The sequence below is a fragment of the Onychostoma macrolepis genome, chromosome 13 (genome assembly GCF_012432095.1).
Source record: "Onychostoma macrolepis isolate SWU-2019 chromosome 13, ASM1243209v1, whole genome shotgun sequence".
NCBI lineage: Eukaryota > Metazoa > Chordata > Actinopteri > Cypriniformes > Cyprinidae > Onychostoma > Onychostoma macrolepis.
In genome coordinates, this window is record NC_081167.1 from 9,947,356 (window position 1) to 9,972,223 (window position 24,868).

At 38.2% G+C, this 24,868-nt stretch overlaps 1 protein-coding gene across 3 annotated transcripts in view; it reads right to left on the reverse strand.

The window, feature by feature from the left end:
• Nucleotides 1-24,868, reverse strand: part of lrmda (leucine rich melanocyte differentiation associated) — a 286,940-nt gene that overhangs the window by 258,732 nt on the left and 3,340 nt on the right. The gene's annotated exons all lie outside the window — the stretch shown is intronic.

Consider the following 24,868-nt stretch of genomic DNA (forward strand, 5'->3'; position numbering starts at 1 on the left):
CTCATTTGACACTTTATGTGTGTTTATGTATTTATTTTTATATTTTTATGCATTTATGTATTTATTTATTGTTTTATTATTATTATTATTATTATTATTTCTTAGTCTTAACATTTTATTTTAGATATTTTTATTATATTTGTGTTTTCTTTAATAAAATTGATTGTTATTTATTATTATTATTATTATTATTATTATAATAATAAGCGCACGTGAGCTCAGTTTTACAGAAACTTGCTGATCTGATCACAGAGACTGAGCAACAACACCCGGACTCGGTTTTAATCATTCTCGGGGACTTTAATAAAAAAGAAATCTCTCCCGTGAACTGCCAAAATACAGACAGCATGTTACATGTCCCACCAGAGACAGTAATATATTGGATCACTGTTACACCGTATCACTCTGTCCCACGGGCAGCTTCAGGACTCTGATCACTGTTTGGTTCATCTTATACCGACCTACAGGCAGAAACTGAAATCAGCTAAACCTGTTTTAAGGACTGTTAAAAGATGGACTAATGAAGCAGAGCGGGATTTACAAGCCTGTTTCTTTCTCACTGATTGGAGTGTTTTTGAAGCTGCTGCCACCGATCTCGACGAGCTCACAGAGACTGTAACATCTTATGTCAGTTTCTGTGAGGATGTGCGCATTCCTACCAGAACAACAACGACAAACCGTGGTTCACTGCAAAACTCAAGACAGCTCCGTCAGGCCAAAGAAGATGCTTACAGGAAGAGGGACAAAGTCTTGTATAAACAGGCCAAATACACACTGGAAAAGGAGATCAGAGCGGCAAAGAGGAATTATTCTGAAAAAATAAGGATTCAATTCTCTTCCAGTGACTCAGCATCAGTGTGGAAAGGTCTGAAAGAGATCACCAACTACAAGACACCATCCCCCAGCACTGTGGCGAATCAACAACTGGCAGACGATCTGAATGAGTTCTACTGCAAGTTTGAAAAAACACCCCACACCCACCCTGAACACCTCTCCACACAACCATTAACACCTCCAGCAACCCCCCTCTCCCCCACACCTGCAATTCAGATCAGCGTAGACGATGTGTGCCAGGTCTTCCGGAAGCAGAAAAGGAAAAAAGCACCAGGCCCAGATTGTGTTACACCAGTCTGTCTGAAATCCTGTGCTGACCAGCTGGACCCCATCTTCACACAGATCTTCAACAGATCACTGGAGCTGTGCGAAGTCCCTTCATGCTTCAAACGCTCCACCATCATCCCCATCACAAAGAAATCCAAAATTACAGGACTAAATGACTACAGGCCTGGTGCTGGCCCACCTGAAGGACATTACTGGACCCTTACTGGATCCTCTTCAGTTTGCCTACAGAGCAAACAGGTCTGTGGACGATGCAGTCAACATGGGACTGCATTATGTTCTGCAACATCTAGACAGACCAGGGACTTACGTGAGGATCCTGTTTGTGGACTTCAGCTCGGCCTTTAACACTATCATTCCAAACCTCCTCCTGCCCAAACTAACTCAGCACTCCGTGCCCACCTCCGTCTGTCAGTGGATCAACAGCTTCCTGACAGACAGGCAGCAGCTAGTGAGGCTGGGAAAATTCTTATACAGCACCCGTACGATCAGCACTGGTGCCCCTCAGGGCTGCGTTCTCTCCCCACTGCTCTTCTCCCTCTACACCAACGACTGCACATCTAAAAGACCCCTCTGTCAAGTTCCTGAAGTTTGCAGATGACACCACACTCATCGGCCTCATTCAGGACGGTGACGACTCTGCTTACAGACAGGAGGTTAAGGAGCTGGCCGTCTGGTGCAGTCTTAACCTAGAGCTCAACACGCTCAAAACAGTGGAAATGATCGTAAACTTCAGGAGAAACTCCCCTGAACTCCCCCCAGTCACCATCATGAACAGCACTGTGACTGCAGTGGAGTCATTCAGGTTCCTGGGCATCACCATCTCCCAGGACCTGAAGTGGGACATTCACATAGGCGTTGTCCAAATACCCACACTTGCAGTCTTTGCACTTGACCACTTGACTAATTAAATGACGCATTTCCTGTATTTGGCCCAAGTGTTCAAGTGAGGATGAAGACCACAAGTGTGTGTCGAACTTTACCTGATGGGACACACACTTATAGTGTTGTAAAAGTCTAAGTGTTTACATAGATTTATTTTAATTTGAAATACTTTGCATTTTAAAATCAACTTCTAAATGTCTGTTCAGTAGTCCCTATAACATGACAATTTAATTTGTGGTGCTTCTAATTAAGTGATAAAAAGCAGTTGCAAATGTTGTACAAAATAAATATCACCACTACTCATCTTTGCAACAATAAAATGTAAAAACACTGTTTTTCTACCAAATTATATGTAATATCTAATTATTATATTAATATTTAACTTACATTGGAAATGTTTCCGTGACCTCTCGCGAGATCTCGGCAAAAAGTCCCACGATTTATATCCAGAACATGATGCATGATGGGATACGCTTAGCCTCGAATACCGCTCCAGTTAGTGTGGATTTAGTATCCATTAAGGGCACTGCACTTTGGCATTCTGAAGACATGGGACAGACTTGCACACTTACTTCCTGTCGCGCGCACACGCTCTCAAGTGGCCAAGACCGCAAGTGTGGGTATTTGGACAAAGCCATAGAATCCATTGTTAAAAAGGCCCAGCAGAGGTTGCACTTCCCTCGCCAGCTGAGGAAGTTCAACCTGCCACAGGAGCTGCTGAAACAGTTCTACTCCGCCATCACTGAATCCTTCCTCTGCACTTCAATAACTGTCTGGTTCAGCTCAGCTACCAAATCTGACTTCAGAAGACTACAGTGGGTAGTCCTGACTGCTGAGCGAATCATTGGTACAACCCTCCCCACTCTCCAAGAACTGTACTTATCCAGAGTGAGCAAAAGGGCTGGCAAAAATCATTCTGGACCCCTAACATCCAGCACACTCCCTCTTTGAACTGCTGCCGTCTGGTCGACACTATAGAGCTCTGAGCACCAGAACGGCCAGGCACAGAAACAGTTTCTTCCTTCAGGCAATCCATCTCATGAACACTTGACAATAATTGTGGAACACACACACTATTTATACACTTATACACTTGTGTGTGTTAGATAAATACTTAGTCTACATTTCAATTTGCACATAATAAAGCTGTACATACAAAACTGTCTATTGTAATATACCTGTACATACAATTGTCAATTTGTATATTGTTATTCCTTATTTAATTGTTCTATTTTTTAATTCTTCTTTTTATTATCTGTGTTTTTTGTTCTGTTGCACTGTGGAAGCTTCTGTCACGAAAACAAATTCCTCATATGTGTAAACATACCTGCAATAAAAGCTCATTCTGATTTTACTTTACATATTTGAGATTTTTTTAATTTAACTTAATTGCCGTTTACTTTTTTAAAAATTGTTACTACAAATTATTACTACAACTACTACTACTACTACTACTACTTAGGGCTGGGCGGTATATCGAGTTTGTACGATATATCGATACATTCTTTATAAGCGATACTGTATGAAGCAATACCGTTAATATTGATATACAGTAGTTTGATAAGTGCGCATCTGAAAAAAAATATCTAGGGAGGACACAGACTGAACTGCTGCAGAAAAAGTGCATACTAGAGCCCTGCATGGGACTGTTTTCTTAAACCCGCACCCGCCCACTCCCGCTGAATTTCTGACCAGGACCACCCGCTCCCGCAACCTGCGTGTTCCACTCCCGCCCGCGCCCGCAATGTTTGTGTCCACTCCCGCCCGCTCCCGCGGACTTTCTCTCAAAGCTTGTAAAAAATGTTGGCTACACAAATACTCAAATGTTCATTCAACTTAACATCCAGAATAGCAGGCTTTAAACAAGATTGCGCTTAAATAAGATGAAGTAATGCTAAGCCAAAGCACCACACCTGACAAAAACATTGGGTATTTTTTTTATTAGCGTTATAAAACATTAACCGTTCAAACAAAAGCACAAATAGCAGCACCTCAGTTTTTAAAAGTAGCCTACTGCTTGACACACAAGCACCAAACGATTTACTAAACAAACAGTTTAAAGGTCTTTTCACAACCAGTCCGAAATTTTCGCACGTCAAAAAATAAATACAACCTCACGTTATGTCAATCACGTTTACACACTGCCTCCGAAACTTTCGTCCGTCATAAAATAAATAATAATTCGGATCAGGTTCGAGTTTCTGCGTTTTCGCATCTGTATCATGCATTTTGATAGGAAAGAATGAAGAATACGAAAAACCGGAAAAAACGCACTCAGTGATTGGACTCAGTGTGCAATGACCTTAACTGTTAAACAGTTTATGTAGGCTAAATAAGCCAAAGCAAAATATGAAATAACTTTAACTTAAGTAAATAAACACATAGAACTTAGAAAATAGGTATGTCGCCTCAGCGCAGAGGTGCCAGATTTATGTCCTTGTGCACATTTATTGCAACTTACGAAGTTAAATGTGACGTAGAATTTTAAACCTACAAGTAAGTTTATTTGTATGATAGCACTAACTGTAAAGTGTAATGGGGTAATCAAAATAGCCTTTTTACTCAATTAGCCTAGTTTGTGCTTTTTTATTATTTTAATTTTTTTAGTTTAGTAAATTTAACTTCTGCTTTAAAAGCATTATTTTTGTTTTAAGATTGCAATGTTACAATGTTAGAATTTAATGTGATTTGAACCCTTTTTGCACATATTATATGCCTACATGCTTACATTCACTTTATTTGTTTAATCCAAATACAAAATACCGAGATATATACCGTATACCGCAAATCAGCCAAAAAAAACAGAGATATTAATTTTTTCTCATATCGTCAATCCCTACTACTACTATTAATAAAGTCTTAAGAGTTAATATTACATTTTTTAATTAATGTTATGCACTATACTTTTGCTTTATAAATAAACCAGCAGTAGGAGTAGTAGTATCATTATCATCATCATCATCATTAATATTATTCTTATTCTTCATTCATGCTTGGGAAAAGCCATTTCTAAATAATAATAATAATAATAATAATAATAAATAACCATTCATTTAAATAATCAGTGTGAGCAACATTCATATTAACAGACTCATTCAGAAGTGAAAATCTATTGCTTCCAGGCAGACCTCGTAATGTGTCACATTATAATATCAAATCTACTTCTCTGAGAGTTTGTCACATATCGGCTGACAAGTGCAGCACTTTGCTAAAATCCAGCGACACTAAAAAACTTTAACTGTTTCCAGGGGAATGCCACGCACGGTTCATATGCGGCAGATCACAGAAAATGGCCACCACAGCTCGCCTGCTCCCATCAATCAAGCCGCAAATGGCTCTTCAGACACTCCCACAATTCATTTTCCAGGGCGCCTTACGTGACCACCATCTTGAAAATAACAAGAGTGAAAAACTAAGGGGAGAGCAGAGGGCTTTAAAATCACTGCCAAATGTTCCCTTTTAACAATAGGCTCAAAGCACATCATCGGATGAGAAGCCTCGACGTATCCCAGGTGGACTTCAGCAGCGGGTACGAGGGGGATTTCTTTCAATGTTCCTCTTGTTTGAAATTTTTACGTCCGCAGACACGCTTTTCCCTTTTCTATCCACCCTCCCATCCTCCTCACACAAACATACACGGGCCTGAATCAGATTTACAGCAACTGTCAAAGTCAGGGATGACAGACAAATTCATCTTCTCTTCATGAGTTTACATCCCAGGCATCTGCACTGCTGATCTGGCCTTAACAAGCGCCAGGTCTCTACAAGCTGTCTTTTAAAGTTGATGTTTTCATGGCTGGAGATGAATTGCCCTGTCATGAGAATCTATTTATACAGCAGTTAGAGGGTGGGGCTTTGGTTCCAGGACAGCATGATTTCATGGGCTGAGGTCCCCTTGAAGCATCTGTTAAAATCTGCCTCTGTCAACTCCATGTCTGCATAGGAGAACTTCTTGTTTCTTTTAAGCTGCACCTCCACAGCTTACCTTTCTGCATAGCGTAACTCTCGCATTTGTCAACAGCAATCTCCAGAAAGGAGAGCACTTTAACTTGATTGTCGTAATTACGGAAAATGTATTTGCTTGGTGTGCATGGTTAGGGAGACGTGCGAGTACATCTATCACCAGACCAGAGTCTTGCACAACACTGACCGGTGCGTGGATCACTCACAACATCCAACTCAAACAAACCATGCAGGCACCAGGCAGGAAGCATGTACTGGCTAAATGAGCCTTAATGGTAACACAGGTTATATATATTTAGATTGGCTGTAGATGACTATTACTTTATCACTTAAACAAAGAGAGTTGGAGAAAAGCTATTACCCAGGCCTGCTCATTAGTAAAATAGCAAATTTGCTTAAAAGCACAGTGACAGAGTGAAGTGAGCTACTTTAATACAAGCAGGTAAAAAAATACAGTAATGTTCATAAGTTTGCAGAGAATGCACTAAATTGATAAAAAGTGACAGTAAAGAAAGATATTTCAAATAAACGATGTTCTTTTGAGCTTTCTATTCATCAAAAATATCAGTTTCCACAAAATGTTAAGCTTTCAAATATTTCAGCTTTGAGATCACAGGAATAACTTACATTGTGAAATATATTAACAGATATTTTTCTCTTTTTTTTTTTGTTTTATGGCTACTGTATTATTTCACTATATTATATATTCACAATATACTATATACCCAAATTTAGGTTAGTGCATATGATATACAATATACAATACACAATTGAAAGATTAAAAAATCTTAACAGTAAAAAAATAATAATAATAAATTTCACAATATACTTTTTTTGGTTAATAACAGTTTATTGAATTTTCTTCTAGGACCTTTAATAAAATAAATAAATAAATTTTGTGATTTAAAAAAAAGATAACATTAAAAGCAGAATGCCATAAATTTTGTTTTCACATTAGATTCATGTATAGGAGATGTTGAGAGTTCCAATTGATATAAAGGTCCAACAAATACACCGTCCAGGTTCGTCTGTCCATTGTGTGAAGAGGATTCCACAATATTACTGTTTTTAATACTATAAAATTTATAAAATATGCAGATTTGGTGAGCATACTTAAAAAGACTTAATAAAATAATAAAAAGTCTATATATCCAAATTTAGTTTATATATATGAGACAAGTAAAACAAAACAACACACAATAACACAAAAAAAAAAAAACAGTTTAAAATTGTCATCAGTCATACCTGTTTGGTTGGTCAAAACATAGCTTATAACATGTTATAAAAGAAAATAAACACTTATGCATATTCAAAGGTTTGATTTCATAAACTACTGATGAAATAAGCGTGTGATACTTTTCCTGTTTTTACAACTTTATAGTACATATGACCTGCCACCATATGATCCAGTCAGGGTTTAGCCAAGAAAAACATGGTATCTGATGAAATGCACAAATCATATTGTTTTTGAGAAGCTAAAAGTATGTGCAACTTTAAGACATCTGGTTCTCCAAAAATTGTCATTTAAGTCACTTGCCTGTGTCCTTGTCAAACTTGAAAATTTCAGATTCACAATTCAAAAACGGTGATCTGCCTAGAGTTGTGAAAATGACAGTAAAGCACTCATGAATGCAGCCAGCCTCTCAACGGCAGACGAAACTGACTCCATGACTTTGCCATGGAGGGAGTTTGTGCTGTAATTCATCTTAAAATGGATTGCTCTGTCACCTCCACTAACACTTACTGAGAGCACCCATCAATACTTTTTGTCAAAAGCTGCACACTAGGTAAGATGCACCATCAATCACGATTTACATAAAACGCAAAAAGGCTCTGTAGGAGAGCCTGCTAGAGGTTGATTTTACCTGGAAAGCTTTTCTAAGGACATGGGTCAGCATGTGCTGACAGACAGCAAATAGAGAAACGCTGTCAACTATGTCAGTCATGAGCAACAATATACAGCTTGAAAAAATCTGTATATTCACAACGAAACTACTACTGTCAATTTACTTCCTGTGTTGTGCCAAGAGCTTTTCATCACTGCTTTTCAAGCATACAAAAAGAAAACTGCACCAGCTATATTTATTCACCCGATGTTTATGGTGACATGTCAAACTGTTTAAAACAGACCTGAAAAACTGATCCGGGCTTGAATGAAAAGATGAAAATGACATATTAACAAACGTCAAAAATGTATACCAATTGTGATTAGTTCACTCAGAAAGTATCTGTGCAGTTTCAACACAGGCTCTCTCCCGAGAAACCAACAAGGCTCAGTGTTAAAGATAGCCACAGACAGAGGATGAAAGATGGCTCCCCTAGTCGTCCCAGCCAGGACCTGCCTCACAATGTTTGGACAAGTGCAGAAAGTTGGGGGAAATAAATATTTCAGCTCTCTGCAGGCTCTCGAACCCATTCAGATTTGTCTGTAAATAAGCCGTATTTGATATGAAACACACACACGCCGATCGTAACTTGTGCTGGAGCGCTTCAGATGTTTGTCACGCCGAATGTTTGCTTTAACACCATCTATGACTGATGAGTGATTTACCACGCTCGTGTAACGTCCAACCCTCCCACACGGATCTCATGACATCACACATGGTGCCGTGAAAGCCATCCGAGACGCATTGAGCCACGATCGGGTTCGCAGCCAACCGCCGCTTCTCCATGCTTCACTGTAAACAGTTTGGACAAATATTGAGAGCGTTCATTAATATATAAGGATGTCTGTGTAGTTTCTGGACCCGGGCCTTCACTTATTTGATACGGTGACACGCAAAGCTTTAGATTAGAGTCTATCAGCGGCAGTGCAAAGAAAACATTCGCTAAGTCAAAGTGACGCTGTTCGTTCCAAGCCAAGGGACGTGTTTGGAAACGCCGCAACAAATGCTCTTTAATAGAAACGTACAGGCTTATGAAAGAAAAACACCTTCATATTCATACACAAGCACACATATACACACAACTCCCTGTCTGTTTTTCGCACACACCGAATTCAATTTGGAAACCATCATCTAGCTGCAGAGAGGCGGACAGGAAAGTCATATTGGTATAATGCTCATATTATCAATCATCTTGACGTTTTATTGGCTTTATCACTGTACATGCCATTAAAATGATGTCTGGCTCAGACTGTCAGGGGCAAACATTAAACAGACCAGGATTAAAATGCACATCTCGAACAAGTCTCCCTCTCCCTCCTAAATGACTTCCCAGTCAACAGCACAAGCCGCTTTAGCCTTTGAGAAATGCACCAGGTGTTATAAGTCAACACTTTCAGTGACAGGCCGATAGCGTCAGATTTACAGAGATGCAAAATCTCTCTTGGATTCATCTACTGCTGCATTAAAAAAATATAAAATAAAAAATGACAGCGCGTAAAGTGGAGAGTTATGAACTACTGGATCTCCTTTAACATGTGCGCTCCTCATCAAAAGTCAACGGCCAACTCTTCAGACACTGGACTGATATGCTAATAATGGTGCTCATAAGAAAACATTAATATTACCGCTTGCACCATTAAAAGTCATTTTGGTGGTTCGCAGAACTGTGAGGAAAGTAAATATCCATAATTCAATGTATCCTGACAGTTAAAAGCTTGTAAATGGATGTTTAAATGCTACCGCTGTAGCCAAGCTGGCAAATACACTATAAAACTGAATAATTCTCCTTTACAGCATTTAATCAGAGGTGGGGTTCAAAATACAGAGATCCAGAGCAATGGACAAAAGTACTTACACAGATATATTACAACTTTTTACATATGTAATAAAAAATTATTGACAAATTGCATGGGTCAGATGGCACATTAGAGCATCTACAATAAAGAAAAGGACAAATCTTTTAAAACTTGTATTGTGAGTGTATGCTTACTACTTAAGGTATTCACATCACTGTACGCAATAATTGTAGTTTTAGATGTTTAATAAAATATTAATTAGGCAAATAAAATATAATAGGCAAATTAGTGTCAAAACATTGTCCTACACTGAAAAAAAAAAAAAAAAGTTAATTTTTTTTAAAAATTGTAAATAAAGCAAAGAGTATTGGAGCATGTTTTTCAAAGTACTATTTTAGCCTTTTTACTTCAAATTGGCACATTCAAATTCAGACTTTTTAGGATAAACCTTAGCTATGGTTCAGTTGGAAGACGTTGCTGGTGATGCCTCGCGAGCGTAAGGTCTGACTCTCCCGGCGCAGTGTCACGTCTCTCGCCTTCTGTTATGTGCAGTGAGTGTACCGCAGCAGACTTGTCAGTAAATAAGTACAAAACAGCGTTTCCAAGCACCTGTCGCTTACTGACTGATTGGAATTATAAATATGAACATAATATTATGTTCTTTTAATATTATGAACTTTTTAGAAAAAAATTATTTGTTACTCAGACGCAGGCAGTGTGCTGCATGAGACAAAAAAGTAATATAGCCAAAACCACCGCATAGCCGTTCTTTAGTGTAGATGTATATTGATTTTATCAGATGATGTCACGATTATAAATGAGAGTGACTCCTGGTTAACATGCATTAATGAGTCATGTTTAGTCACTATGTAGTGTGCAATTTTTCTACAATATTCGCTCATGACAGTAAAATATGGCATTCTAAGTCAATCTACTGCAGTATTTCCTCTCTCAGTCAGTAGAAAATGTGGTTAACATTCGGTCATGCATGGAAAAAAAAAAAAGCGTCATATACCGTGAAACCGGTATAATTTTGAAAAATACAGTGATATACATTTTTGGTCATATCGCCCAGCAATACTACCGGCTGTTCCTTTGTAATTATTTGGACTCATATACATATATAAATTTGAATGGAAATGCCAAAATGTTTTTTTTTTTTAAATCAATTTCTTTAATGGAAAAAAAAAGACAAATGCAAGTACTATTTAAGCTATTCAGGCTGGTAATAGTTCCATATTTTATCCGTTAATTAATTTAATGACTGCTAATGAAGTTTATGGAATTAAGCCATATTTTTATGTTTGATAAAACATTTGTCGGTCAATGTTATTATATTATACTTATGTCCAGATATTCTTGCTTGACACATTATCAGTATTAATTGTTCACAAAGTAATTGTAGTTAATGGTAAAAAAAAATTTAATTAAAAAGTACCGAGTAATATTTATTAACTACATGTACTTACCATACGGTTAGGGTTGGGATTGGCTTAGAGTTACTTGCATGTAATTATGCATAATTAATAATTATTATAATAGTAAGTACATGTAATGTGTAACAAGGACACCTTAAAATATTTTTACCAAATATTTGATACAAATGCACTTAATGTGTGCATTTTTACATAGTACTTACATTTAAAAATACCTTCCTGTAATTACATCCAGCTTATTTCTGTAGTTACCCAACCATAACCCACCTCAACAGCAGCAAAAGTGTTTTGCAATCCAACATGAACACAAAATGTACACCGTCCCCAATTTATTGTACTATAGACAATAAATACTTTACTATGTGTAATAATAAACAAATGCTATAAGTACTATAAATAAATACTATATGTACTATACACAAGTACACAGAAGTTAGATGCCAAAGTGGGACCCTTTTATTTAAGGTGAATCTGTTCGTTTCAGCAACCTGACTGAGCCAGTATTGATTTGACCAGTCTCACGAGTTTAGGGGCAGGATCATCTGTTTTTCTGAACAATGGCAAAGCAGGTGAGAATTTGAAACTTCAGCAGTCATTATTCATGCAATTTTGTTTGGTGCCTCTAGCACTGCAGAAATTACACACTTCAACTTGAAAATGAAGAGCAGATGAAGTACAGCCATTAAAATAATCTGATTACACATCTAAATCTCACACATCTGCTTTGGAAAACAAGATATTAATCCAAAAGCCAACGAGCTACGCCTCTTCCAAAAGCATTCTATATATAGTGAGGCCCATTCCATCTCCTCGCTCTCCATCCCAGTGCAAAGCAGTCGCTCCAGGCAACTCATCAATACTGCACTGCTGCACAAAAGATGCCCAGTTCATCTTACTTGTAATATGGTGAAAATCTCCTTTTGTGAGGGAGCAGTTCACATGCAGTCATGAAATATGTTATTGTGTCTATCCTCGTCCCTGGCGAACAATGTTGTCTTTCTACTGCTGAGCGAAGCCTGGAGACACCCTTCACACTCACTCAATGGACTCCAGTCACTACACATTAAGCATCACAGCTTTGGACCATATTAAAATAATTATGACATCACTCTTCTGGCATATTTCTTCACAAAGGGAACGAACGCATATTTCTGCCCACAGTTGAATGTGGAGGAAGAGGCCCAGCTGAACAAACTCAAAGTCCTGTTTAATATCCAAAGCTCTTCTAGCCTCAGTTAAATATAAAATGATCTATGGGCCGCAGCGCTCTTGATGGAGAGCCTTGCCGAGTTGCATCATTCTCCTTAATTCCATTCATGAGCCTTTCCCCATCGCTTTTTTGGCCGTTTGTCACATTTCTCCATTATTCATTGTGTTGGGTGAAAGATGGATTCACTAGGATAATGCATCAGTTCCAGCTTTCCACTCTAAAGAGACTAGCACATAATAATGTGTATGAACAAGGGCTGGCGATGATATTTGTCTTCATATAGAAACAAAGAAACATTATTTAGATGTGCTTCGTGTGAATGCACAGAATATCCTATATATTGATCCATGAGTATCAATGTGGGCAAACTGCTTGAGCATGGCAGAAGATTTTTGTTTGACACCAAATTGGATTTAGTTTTGGTAGGATAAGTTTTGGATTTTCTTTGATTTCGACTGACGTTGTCATGATGCCAAAATCTCATTAGTTACAAATACCTGTACTATTTCAAGAGATTCTCAAAGCCAGTTCCGACACTACAGCAAAATCTATCATGCATTTTAGGCTTTCCTTTGTAAAAGTAAAAGTAAAAGCAAAAGCAAAAGCAAAAGCAATGTAAAAGTAAAAGTAAAATAATGAAAAAAAATTATTATTACCAAAAACAAATCAATAAAATAATTCTTACATTTCAGATTTTTTTGTAATTCCCGTTTTACAATCACGATGGAAAAACTCTGTTAACATAAAAAATTCCCCAATATGGCCATGATATAATCTAACGTTTCTGGAAATAACCCATTTGTTGTAATTCATTTAAAAATAATAGAACTGTATTTTTAGAAAACTAGCATAATTTCTTTTAATTATCATTTATCTTTATTCGCATCAGTGGTTGAACATTCATGGAGACATTCCATTGCACAAGGTTCTTTATAGTGGAAAAAAGGTTCTTAAAATTATAACGTTCTTCACACCGAGAAAGAATGGTTTTCTGGAAGGTTCTTTGAGGAACCCAGAATGGTTCTTCTACGACATCACATTTTAAAAAAAAAACACTTTTGTAACATTTATTTTTAAGGGTATTATATTTGAATTTTACTTCAATATACACAACAATTGTTTTTCCCATTTGACACTTCAATTCAAACTGAACTGGAATTTAAAAGGCATTCTCAATTTGGTTCAGTTCAGAAGGGTGCAAACCTGCCTTGTATCTGCCTTGACTTTCAACATGTCACCTATCACCTCGACAGAGAGAAAAAAAATGAACACAGATTTCCTTCTATTCATTGTTGCTGCTGATGGGCAGAGACAGACTTAGGAAAACCAAACGGTGTGTGTAAGGATTAGAGATGCAGGAGGTGTCCGGGATTGCGAGGGCCAGCGGGGGTGGTGAGTGTGAAGAGAGGAGGGGAGGGGACGTAGTGAACCCTCGTTTGGGATATGAGAGGATGCCCCCCCTCAGATGAGCTGGAGGGCTTCCCCTGAGATAACGAGAGGCCTCTTGCTGAGCCGCTGGGAGAAACATCCACTGCATGTGTCCAAAGGATAACAGCACCTCCACAGGAGCTGTAGCCAGAAAGCTTTCAGCATGGCGAGAGAAGGGCAGGATGAGAAATAACACCTCTCAATGAACACAAGCCAGGCTTGAGGGAGGGGGCTCAAAGCTTAACACTCAGATTGAGTGTCTGTCTATCTGAACTGGACATTTGGACCCGAGCACTCATGAATAAAGTGATATGCATATGAATACAGTTGTAACTGTCTTTTAAAGGGAAAGGCTCATCATTTACTCACCCTCGTGTTGTTACAAACCCTATGACTTACTTTTTTCTGTGGAATACAAATGCAGACATTTAGCAGAATGTCCAAGCATCTCTCTTGCATGCAATGAAAGTGGATGGGGACCAATGACTGTCAAGCTTGAAGTACTCAAGTATACCAAACGACTCACATACCAAGTATTCTAAAGCCATGTGATAGGGCTTTGTTTGAGAAATAGACCAATATGAGAATGAGACCAAAAGTCATCAGTCACTAAAAATGTGACCATTAACTGATCATTGTATGGAAAGGAACAGCTTTAACATCTGCTATAAATAACTCCTCCTGTGTTCCGAGGAAGAAAATAAGTAATCTGGGTTTCCAAAGACATGAGGGTGAGTAAATGCAGACAGATTTTTCATTTTTGGGTGAACTATTCCTTTAAAAATGAGAACTCGTAACACATAAGACACTTTCATGATCTCCTGTTTGACTTTCACTTGAATCACAAATCACTCCTGACTAAATGTTTGATGTAATAGTCTTTCCATGTACGTTTGATCCAAAGATTATGCCAGCAGAAGTTTAGTCTGATGAAACCATGAAAGCACTCTCCTCCACAGAGAAAGCGGTAATGCAATGCAGCACATTATGAAATGCATTATCATTTCAGACAGTTACTTTAGCAACTGTAAAATGGCACTATCAAGTCATCCAACAGTAACCTCTAAGTGTTGAAAAGAAAAGATCTTCTGCTTCCTAATAAATGATTTAGAGACAGAAGAACAGATATATTCTAAACACATTAAATAAGAGGTTGTAAGTTGTGAGAAATGAAGTTATGAGCAAAGTCAAAGCGGAACATAAAAGAAACGTAATATTGTAACGTTGACTCAATATAGCGTCATCCAACTCCGTGCCAATTCCAATCTGCCATAGTTCAAGCAAAACTCTATTTTTATTTTATTCATTCTGCATGTTTCATTAATACTTGTCACGCCCTCGTAAGAAATCTGGCCGTCCTTTCGTAGCTTCCGGATATTCTTTTCATTTTTAGCACCTCCAGCTACCTCCCATTGGTTTTACAACTTCAAAACACACCTCATGAAAAAATCAGGAGTTATCTGACATGTGTCCCCCTACCCGGATGGCATGCCAACACCAAAGGCCAGCATTGATTTTCTGTAAAGCAGGGCCGGATTAGCCCCCTTTAGGGCTCAGCTGCCTCAGCACGGCCTGAGGGGCTGCTATAAAGCTAATAATTAATTTAAACTGCCTGCCTGGCCTGTCGAAGGATCCACATTTGCAACACACCACCAACCGGTTGTGACTACGATTCTATAGAGAGAACATGGCATTTATATCTCCAGCACACTGGACAAAGATGTGCGGTCATGGTGGGTAACTTCACAAAACGACTTAGTGATGCACGGTGCAACTTATTTCAAAGCAGTAATGGCCTGCGTAAAAAAATCAAGATGCAACTCCACTCTATTATTCTTCTTCATTTTGCACACCAAATCAAACTTTCCAAATGATTCAAGAAAAGCAGGAACAACATGTACTGAACTTTCTAACACACTGACATGGCGTGGAGTGAAACACAGCATCGTACCCCAAACAGCTCAAAGCACCAAATTCTATACACTGAGTGACAAGCTTTGAAGCCATAATGTCCTCAGCATGGTCTTATCGAGAGCTCAGAGCCCAGTAGCGCAGTTCAAACACAAGGTGGTAAAGCTTTCTTTTGCCTAGACCTCTGTATAATGACAGATACATCTACTGAATAAGTTCTAGAAAAGCAGATCTTAAAGAAAAAAAAAATGACCCAGGGTCCAGATTCCAAAAAGTTAAGTTAATTCAGAATTATTCAAGAATTGCATTTATGAGCATTCTATACATAGAACTTTTTTTTCTCCTTAAAATTAAAAAAGGCTTAAAGCACTATATGATTGTATGGTGGTTCTTTCCAAAAAATAAATAAATAAATAAATAATAATAATAAATATATCAATAAGCATATGAAATATATATGAAATATATGAAAAAAAAAAATGAAAAAAAAAAATCACTGATAACCTTAAACACTTCAAAAGGCACTGACTGCATATTACTGTAATACTCATAACAAGCGCACAATATTTTAGGCAATATTTGCTTATATTCGAATCAACTCAAATTCATTAAACATTTTATTTTTAAGGATTTAAGACAAGGTATAGGCAACCTTAACTTTAAGAGTTTATTTACGATGATTTCTAAGAATTATTTTTTTTTTTTCAGGAATTCAAACTTTTGTCTTTGTATACAGCCCCAGATCACAAGTTTGGTAGCATGTTGGTTTCTAAATAAAATCCTAAAGTAAGACTAGAGACGGTATTTTAAAAGATAAAGTGTCTATAAACAAATGACTATTGAAAATGACTATAGTAAGCAGCCTATAGGAAGGATGTAAAGGATGTTCTAAAAAGGTAGTCTACCTATGTTGCTTCCTGATATACCTCATTTTAGCCAACAATGTACAATTCCAGTTTTCAGTTACATTTAGGATTGATTTTAAAGTACTTTTACTCGTTTATAAATCACTCAATGGCCTAGGACCTAAATACATTGCAGATATGCTCACTGAATATAAACCTAACAGACCACTCAGATCATTAGGATCAAGTCAGTTAGAAATACCAAGGGTTCACACAAAACAAGGGGAGTCCGCTTTTAGCTATTATGCCGCCCGCAGTTGGAACCAGCTTTCAGAGGAGATCAGATGTGCTAAAACATTAGCCACATTTAAATCCAGACTCAAAACTCATCTGATTAGCTGTGCATTTGTTGAATGAGCACTGTGCTACGTCCGAACTAATTGCACTGTATTTTATGTATAATCATTTTCTATTCTTAACTGTTTTAAATTAATTTTTATATAATTTCCTTGTTTTTATTGTTGTGATTATTTTTTTAATGACTATTTCACTTCCTTTTATGTAAAGCACTTTGAATTACCACTGTGTATGAAATGTGCTATATAAATAAACTTGCCTTACAATGTAACCACAGAATGTAAGTTCAGTGAAAAAAAGATGGTGGAAAAGAAGAGTCAACTATAAATACATTTTCAAAGTATTATTTAAAAAAAAAAAACAACTGTTGTATCCAATTTGACTTTCACCCAAATTTGTGTGTGCTCTTTATTGTGCATTCAGCTTATCAATATACCAGCACCCAAATCTATCATTTGCGATTCAAGACTCCTGTGCAGAACACCACATCTTTTGGTGCAAAAATACAAACTGGTCACTCATGAGGCTACATGATCATTCGGATGCTGCAGACAGCTGACTATGTAGGTAGAATCTATGAATATGCAAGCCAAAATTGAGCTAACAGGAACAGACTGTCTACGTCACAGGTCTATGAAATCCCTTCCTTCCCTTCAGTGCCAGCGAGAGCTCTTGCAGAAGGTCCGGTAAAGGGATTTCACCTGAACCCCTTTATCTTATTGACGCAAACTCTCCTCGGATAAGACGCATACTGCCGGTGTAGGGGCAGTCTAGGCTGTCTGTCTGAGAAAGTAGGCTCATGAGGATATCCCACCTCCTCCCTCTCCTCCAATGTTGGGCATTTTGATGCCTCACGCTCTCAGTTCTGAAACAGACTCTGAAGACCAACAGACCCAGACACAAAAAGACAACTCTTTCCTCAAGACCAAAGCAGTCTCAGAGCCGAGGGGGAAAAATGCCTTAAACATTACCAAATATCCAGATAATAGCAGACTCCTGCCTAAGATGTAAACAATGCCCGTTTGCCTCATAGGTGTTTGATGTGACACTGTTTACATGACCAGTATGTGGTATATAGGTAAAAGGCAGTAAACTGAAAAAAAGTATATTTGTACTGTTAATTCAGCTTGGTAAAATGTATGTACTAAAGTTAAATCATTGTAATTCAGCATTTTGAGCTGATCATGGCACTTTTCCAGAGTTCTAAATTCATGTTCATGATCAGTACTATTCAGTGCCATATGTTTGTATTTGTTGGCCATTGAAATTGCGGTTATGTTGCAGTGGGTATGCAACAAAGATTATGGCTGATTTCAAATACGCCACAGATTTATCAAACTGCCACAGACATAATATAGCAACATTAAATCTTATAAGACAGCATTTTTGCACGTCACAATGGATGATATACTCAATAACATCATAGCATTTTGACTGAATTTTAGATAAATAGTTTTTAAAAAAAACTTATTTGGGATTACACACAATTAATTTAAACATAATTTGTCAATTTTAATATGAAATGCAATGGTGATCTTTTTCTGCACTGTTAAAGTAAATAAATGCATACAAACAAACTATAGTTTAAAAATACCAAACTAAATAGTTTCAAGGTTGAGTTAAAGAAAAAAATACTTTCCAAAGGATGCATAATAAAACTTCTTCAAATTCATTCAGCATTCAGGTCTGATAATTTAAGAACCAAAAAAAAAAAAAAAAATCCAGCAGGTGTTAAGAATGACAATGTGAGCTGCTAACTGGTTACAAGATCACACACACAAAAAAATTATAATAATAAAAATAAATAAAAGGCAATACCCTTTATTAAAAATGCTATTGGATAAACATGCCTATTTTCCATACAATGTTTTGTTTTTAGTTGTTACGTGCTTTAGCTGTGAAAAAGCTCTAAGCGACTCTGAAATGTGCGGGGGAAATGTGTTGCAGCTGTGTTCAAAATCTGCAGCAGCTGTTTAAACCCCTGTATGGTTTTGGTATGCTGGCCAAGAAAGAAAAAAAAAACTGGGATGGTACACGTTTGCAAAGCAAGCGATTTGGATAGTACCCTCTAGTTCATCACTCTCCAGGTGGCACACCACTGTTTAACAGAAATCATAACACTGAGGCTGACTTATTATTCTGGGCAGCATCTATCCGCAAACTGTTATGGCAAATATTTTCTAATAACGATGAGCGCTTGGAAGGGTAAATTCCTAACGACAGGGTTCATAGTGTGTTTTATGGTGGCTGGACAAATTCACACAGCGTTAACATTCATCACAGCGCCCGGTTGAAGAACTGCCCCCAAACTTCAAAACATAAGGCGGTGCAACAATCTTCTTTTCAAATCTTGGCAAGATAAAGCCAGCGTATCTGTCTTCGCTTTTCAGAACCGGCTCGCTAGGAGACACTGTGGGAGACAAAGTGTCATGGAGCAAGCACATTGAGAGGATAGTACCGAGGGGGAATCCTTTGTTCCGTTTCCAAACTGCTAACCTCCTTTTTTTTCCCTTTGGGAAACGTCCAGAGGGAAGTTAAAGTATGGCAGGCTCTTTTTTGCTTCAAAGCACTAATAAGTTCCATGCCTGCAAGTTGCTTACATCATTAATCAGCGAGATGGCTTTGCGTGATAAAGGACGTAAACTGGCAGCGAACCATGGACTAACACAGATTTAACGTTAGGCCTGTAGCTCCGCACCCACATCATACCAGCAGCCCAGATGCCAGCAGTTGCTCGTACTTCAGCGCTCCAGTCGCAGGTCAACCATACGTCGGCACATCGAAAATAGCGTTTCACTAAACATGTCAACGACGAATTAAACATCCTTCTTCATTAGCATGATGTTAAAGCCATTTGTGGATTAAGCTTTACGATAATCAATCAACATGAATGAGAACCTGAACGCGAAGCGATATTGACGGACCGCTTTCCAAAGCGAAGAGAGAATGATGTCTAACTCGTTTGTTTTTAAACATGTCAAAACAGAGGAAGGGAGTCAGGCATGTCTGCCATGCAGGGCCCCATCAGGTCAGGCTATAAAAATCCATCACCGGGTTTGTGCTCTGCTAAAGCGCTAAGGAAACATATTGTAGATTTTAAGAGCCTTTTTATTCAGCCAGACTGTGTACTAAAACTAATTGGATTTCTGTCAATGGAAAAATATATCCCTGGGAAGACTTTGAACTACATAACGCTGACGGTACAACGGCCCATGAGGGACCGAGCCTTCCTCGATGCCAAACGTGAGGGAGGAAAATTAAACCAACGGTCAACATAAAATATTAAAATAGCACGGTATCGAGTTTTTGAAAAATGATGTCAGGCTCACTCATTAAGTTCACCAACACAGTGAATTAAGCTACATTTAGTGGGTGATAATTGAAATCATAGCTGTAGTCATTACCGCTGACATGTCTCTAAATAATACCCTATAAATTTCCCCTCCGTTTTTTGGGGGGCTCTGTGACAGCTGGCAGGGCCTGAGAAAAATAAAGTACAGAAACTATTATTCTCCCCTGTGTGACCGGCCTTCCTATTCTCTCTTCCTTAAAGCCAATAAAACGTCAGCTTTTATTCTACCCCTCCAAAGTGCTGGCTGGATGTCAGCTATCCTCTCTAAAGCCCTGCCACAGAAAACTGAGGGCCTGTAAATCACTATGTCACAGGCACACCATCCGTCTTCGGGTATACAATAAAACGGGGATGCAGTTATAGAGAGAATGACGCCCGTGCCCAATATATATTTAATTTGAACAAAAAGAGAACATAAAGACGTTACCTTCCATTCAAGACCGACGGTTTGAGATGCGCCTGGACGGGCTGTTCAGCGCGTCCGAACAGATATTTGGCTGATAATGATTTAAAGATTTTGCCATCAGGGCTCTTTTGTTGCACCGTAAGAGCAGAACTGTGATTTATGCTCAGAATAGAATGACTTTTTGGCATCAGACCGCAGAACATTTATTGGCATTTCCGATAGGTGAAGATGATATTGGAAAGCCACATAAAATAATTTCGTACTTAACTAGATCTTTTTTGTGGAATAAACATCTACAACAATGAAGCCATTCATTTATTTGAGATGTCAGAGCAGCAGTCTTGAGAGCATTATTTCAAAACCAAAGTACACAAGTCAGCAGTCAGAACTGACATTTACAATCTAGGTGGTTTGTGAGATAAACACGGGGTGATTAGTGATCGTTTGACAAAGCGGAGACCTTTCCACCACTCAACACGGAATGTTCCTGGAAAGTTGAATTAGAAATGAGATTTAGAGACATTTCGTTATAACAACATGTACCAGAAAGCATCTTGAAAGCTTTTCTCATTTAGTGGGTCCTTAAGCCTGCGGTTCAAGTCCAAATACTAGCGTCAGTCTGTGTGTTCATACCTGCGCTTTAACTTTTGCCATCCAGACGGGACAGAAGGACAGACCTCTAAACGAATACCATATTGCTGCGGTTTGGCAGTAACATGTGGAAGAAAAATGTTTTTTATCAGATACAAGATTGTCATCTAACCAAAATACAGAAAGCATGATTTGCCCGCAAGAACTTTTCAAAACTAATTTGGTAGGACTTGATGATGTTCCCCTCTCGTTGGCCGGACAGTTGATGGTGCCTGTTTTGGCGGCCGCAGAGATACTGCACATCAACTGGATTTTATTCTTCCCGGGGCGAACAAGCGCAGCTCTGTTTATACAAAGATCAGGAAAAACTGCCATGCAAAAGAGACAAGGACGTGTGGCTCCTCAAGTTAAGGCCATCTACATTATAGAAACGGCTGGAAATACCAAGACAAGATGAGGGCATGCCTTCCTGTTGTTGTTAAAACAGAAAAACTGTGAAGATGAATGATAACTGGAAGTAAATAGCACATGAGAACAGATGTATGGCAGTGAGAAAGTTACAAGCAAGCTACAGTGCGTCTTGCATAGTCGAGTCCAAGTACACGTGACGTAGCTAATCAAATAACCGGAGGATTAAATACACTTGTTTTTTTTTTCCTTTTGAAACATGTGTAAATGTGTGTATACATGAGGGCTGAAGCCAAGCCACAATCATCTAAATCCACAATTATCTAGCTCTGTTAGTCCAACTTTGCCAAAAAGGGTCTAGTGCGATTTCAGTCAGACTAAAACATTTACATGACATATTAAAAACACAAATTACTGCTGTAGTCCGACTAAAGTTGAACTTTTAAAGTGATGACTAACAGACAGCAATGCGTAAATCATACAGGCTTACAGATCAGACCCAAAAACAAATACAGTGATTTCGGTCAAGATCTCACTCCACCCTTTGGTTAAGAAAAAATTCTCTCTTTCGTTTAAAGTCATGTTTGCTTTGACCTTAAAATAATTCCCTTAAGCATAACTGGGTCATATCTTTGCAGTGGAACAAAGATGCACAACCACCACACACTAAACTTATTTAAATTATCCATTAGCAAAGCAGCAAGTAACAAACATGTCAACTATAATGCATCTAAAATGCTTTCTCTGTATTCTCACAATTTTGCCTGTCAGCTCATCCTCTCTTGAAGCAATCACAGAGGTACAAATTTGCTCGAATAAATTAAATGAGATTTTATTGCTTCATAGTTGATTTATAAGAGCGGCACCCTGAATGAAAATGCATAAATTCCATTTCCGCCACTTGCGCCCATCTAACAAACTAGACAGGGCTAAAGGAATGCAGCATCCTCTTCTAATGCAAGCCAAACAGTCTGGGCTGTTCCCAAATATTAGCGCTAAATAAGCCTGATAGATCAGATATGGAAAATTCTCATTTCCACAAAAGCATCAATTTCCATACCCTCTGCGGGCTAAGTGATTTGACGACTTCATTTCGACAGTTTCTCCCTCGTACTCTTAACTGACATTTTATCTACATACTGGCACAGCCGCAGATTGAACACACCCGGAAGACAATGACAGGCCCTTCTACCGTTGTCACTTCTCATTTCGGGCGAAGAGCGATGCGTTTTACTGGCTTATGCCAATAATAGCCCCATCAAAAAGGAGACTCCACCTTGCTCTGATGTTGAGGGAGCACTTCATGTCGCAGGCTCTCATTTGTCAATTAACAGGAGCCTTCTGGTGTTGGCGCGCGGGGGCTTGAAAGACAAAGTCTCGCCCGTGACGAATGAAGAGAGACAGATGAGTGAAGCATGAGCTGGAGTGTAATACTATAATGTGTTTTAGATATGAATATAAAACGACATTGCTGACAGTCCATACAAGGTTATATTTCATTTCTCGGTGTACCCAGCCACCGTACTTTGTCTTCTTTGTTCCGTTTTCATCAGACTACTTGCGTCTCATTGTGACAGGCTGTCTACATTTAAAGCGGCTCCATTTGAAAATGCAAGTTAGCATATTTGATTTGCCTTCAAGACATATATACAGGTGAGCGCGGGTTTTTGAGTCAATGCAGAAACTCTTATGCATTGAATGATAACTAGCCATCTCAAATTTCAAGAACTTGGGTCCAGCTGTGCAGTTATGAGCATCATTTTAAATTCTGTTGGATGCTTGGTTTTTGCATTCAAGCTTTATACAACTTAGAACAGTTTCCCTTTGAAATATATTCTCCTTGATTTGGCTGTTGGCTCATATGTAAGGTGGCGTAATAAGCTGAATCTGATGACAGACAGACTGTCGGACCTCCTAGACAGAAAGTGACACCGAAGGGAGGAATTCATGGCCACTTCGTTCCTCTGCATGACTGAGGGCCATCATGTTTACCCCTCATCTGGACAGGACCAGACAAGACAATAACACTCCCTTTGCTTTCACCATCCACTCACCACAAAACCATGCATGTCTAGGACACTGGAGGGGACACTTTGACAGCAAACCCCGACCTGGGATTACTACTCCTGTCTATGATCTAATACCTTTTCATGGCTAGTCTTGAGAAAGGTACCGTTTCACCTTCATACCAACTCAACATTAAAACCACACGAAAGGCACCTTGTGAAAGGTCTGATAAACTGAATGTGATTTCACATGCGTGTTCGTAGAGATTCCCTCTGACACCTCTCACATCAGGTAACATAGCCTGCATATGTGCACATGGTTTTGGGCTGTGGTACATCACTGTGATGACTGTCTTCTTACTGAACATCTAACTTCCATTTTGAAAGTTCTCAAAATAATAAATGAAAAAAATCATGACTGAACTTTTGACTTTATTAACACATGTTTACAGGTAGCACTTAAGATATCATGATGTAATCCATAACGTACAACAAAATATTTAATGATACATTTTCATTAAATTGGGCAGTCTGAGATTTGGTAGTTGCATATCTAAATTTTGACTTGCATACATAAAATTTACTTAAATTAAACTTAAATTATGCCATTATTTCTCAGGTCATTTTAAAACTCGTATTTCTTTCTCTGGGGAACACAATAGAATTGTCTGTTCCTTACGGTGTTGTTTTGAATCCCATTGACTTTCATTATATGGACAAAAGCAGTATATGTTCATTCACAAATACACATATTGCAAAATATTACTACATAATATATAAAAGTTAACATTATAAAATATATTCTATTGTGTTTGACAGAATGAAGAAAGTCAGAAGTTTGAAACAACATAAGGGTAAGTAAATGACAATTTTCATTTTTGAGTGAATTATCCCTTTAAATAAGGAGAGAATAGGGCTTGTCTTGGGATCACCTCACCCCAATCATAAACAATTCTAAGGGAGGATGTTAAAATAGGAAAAATCATTAAAAATAACTGGACAGAAAGGAACAGGATGCAGAAGGATCAGGATGTGGCTGTCTCAAGATGCACCTTTTAAAGTTGAACTGTTTTTAACTTTACAAACAGTATACATCTTTGGCCACTGTGTTGCCATGAATGTTGCATTGTATACAATTCAATTCAATACAATTCTGTTCTTAAAATACTATATTTTCTTCTGTGGAACATAAAAGATTACATTTTGAAGAAGGTTGTAAACCAAACAACAATGAAGACCATTGATTTCTACTGTACGAAAAAGAGAGAC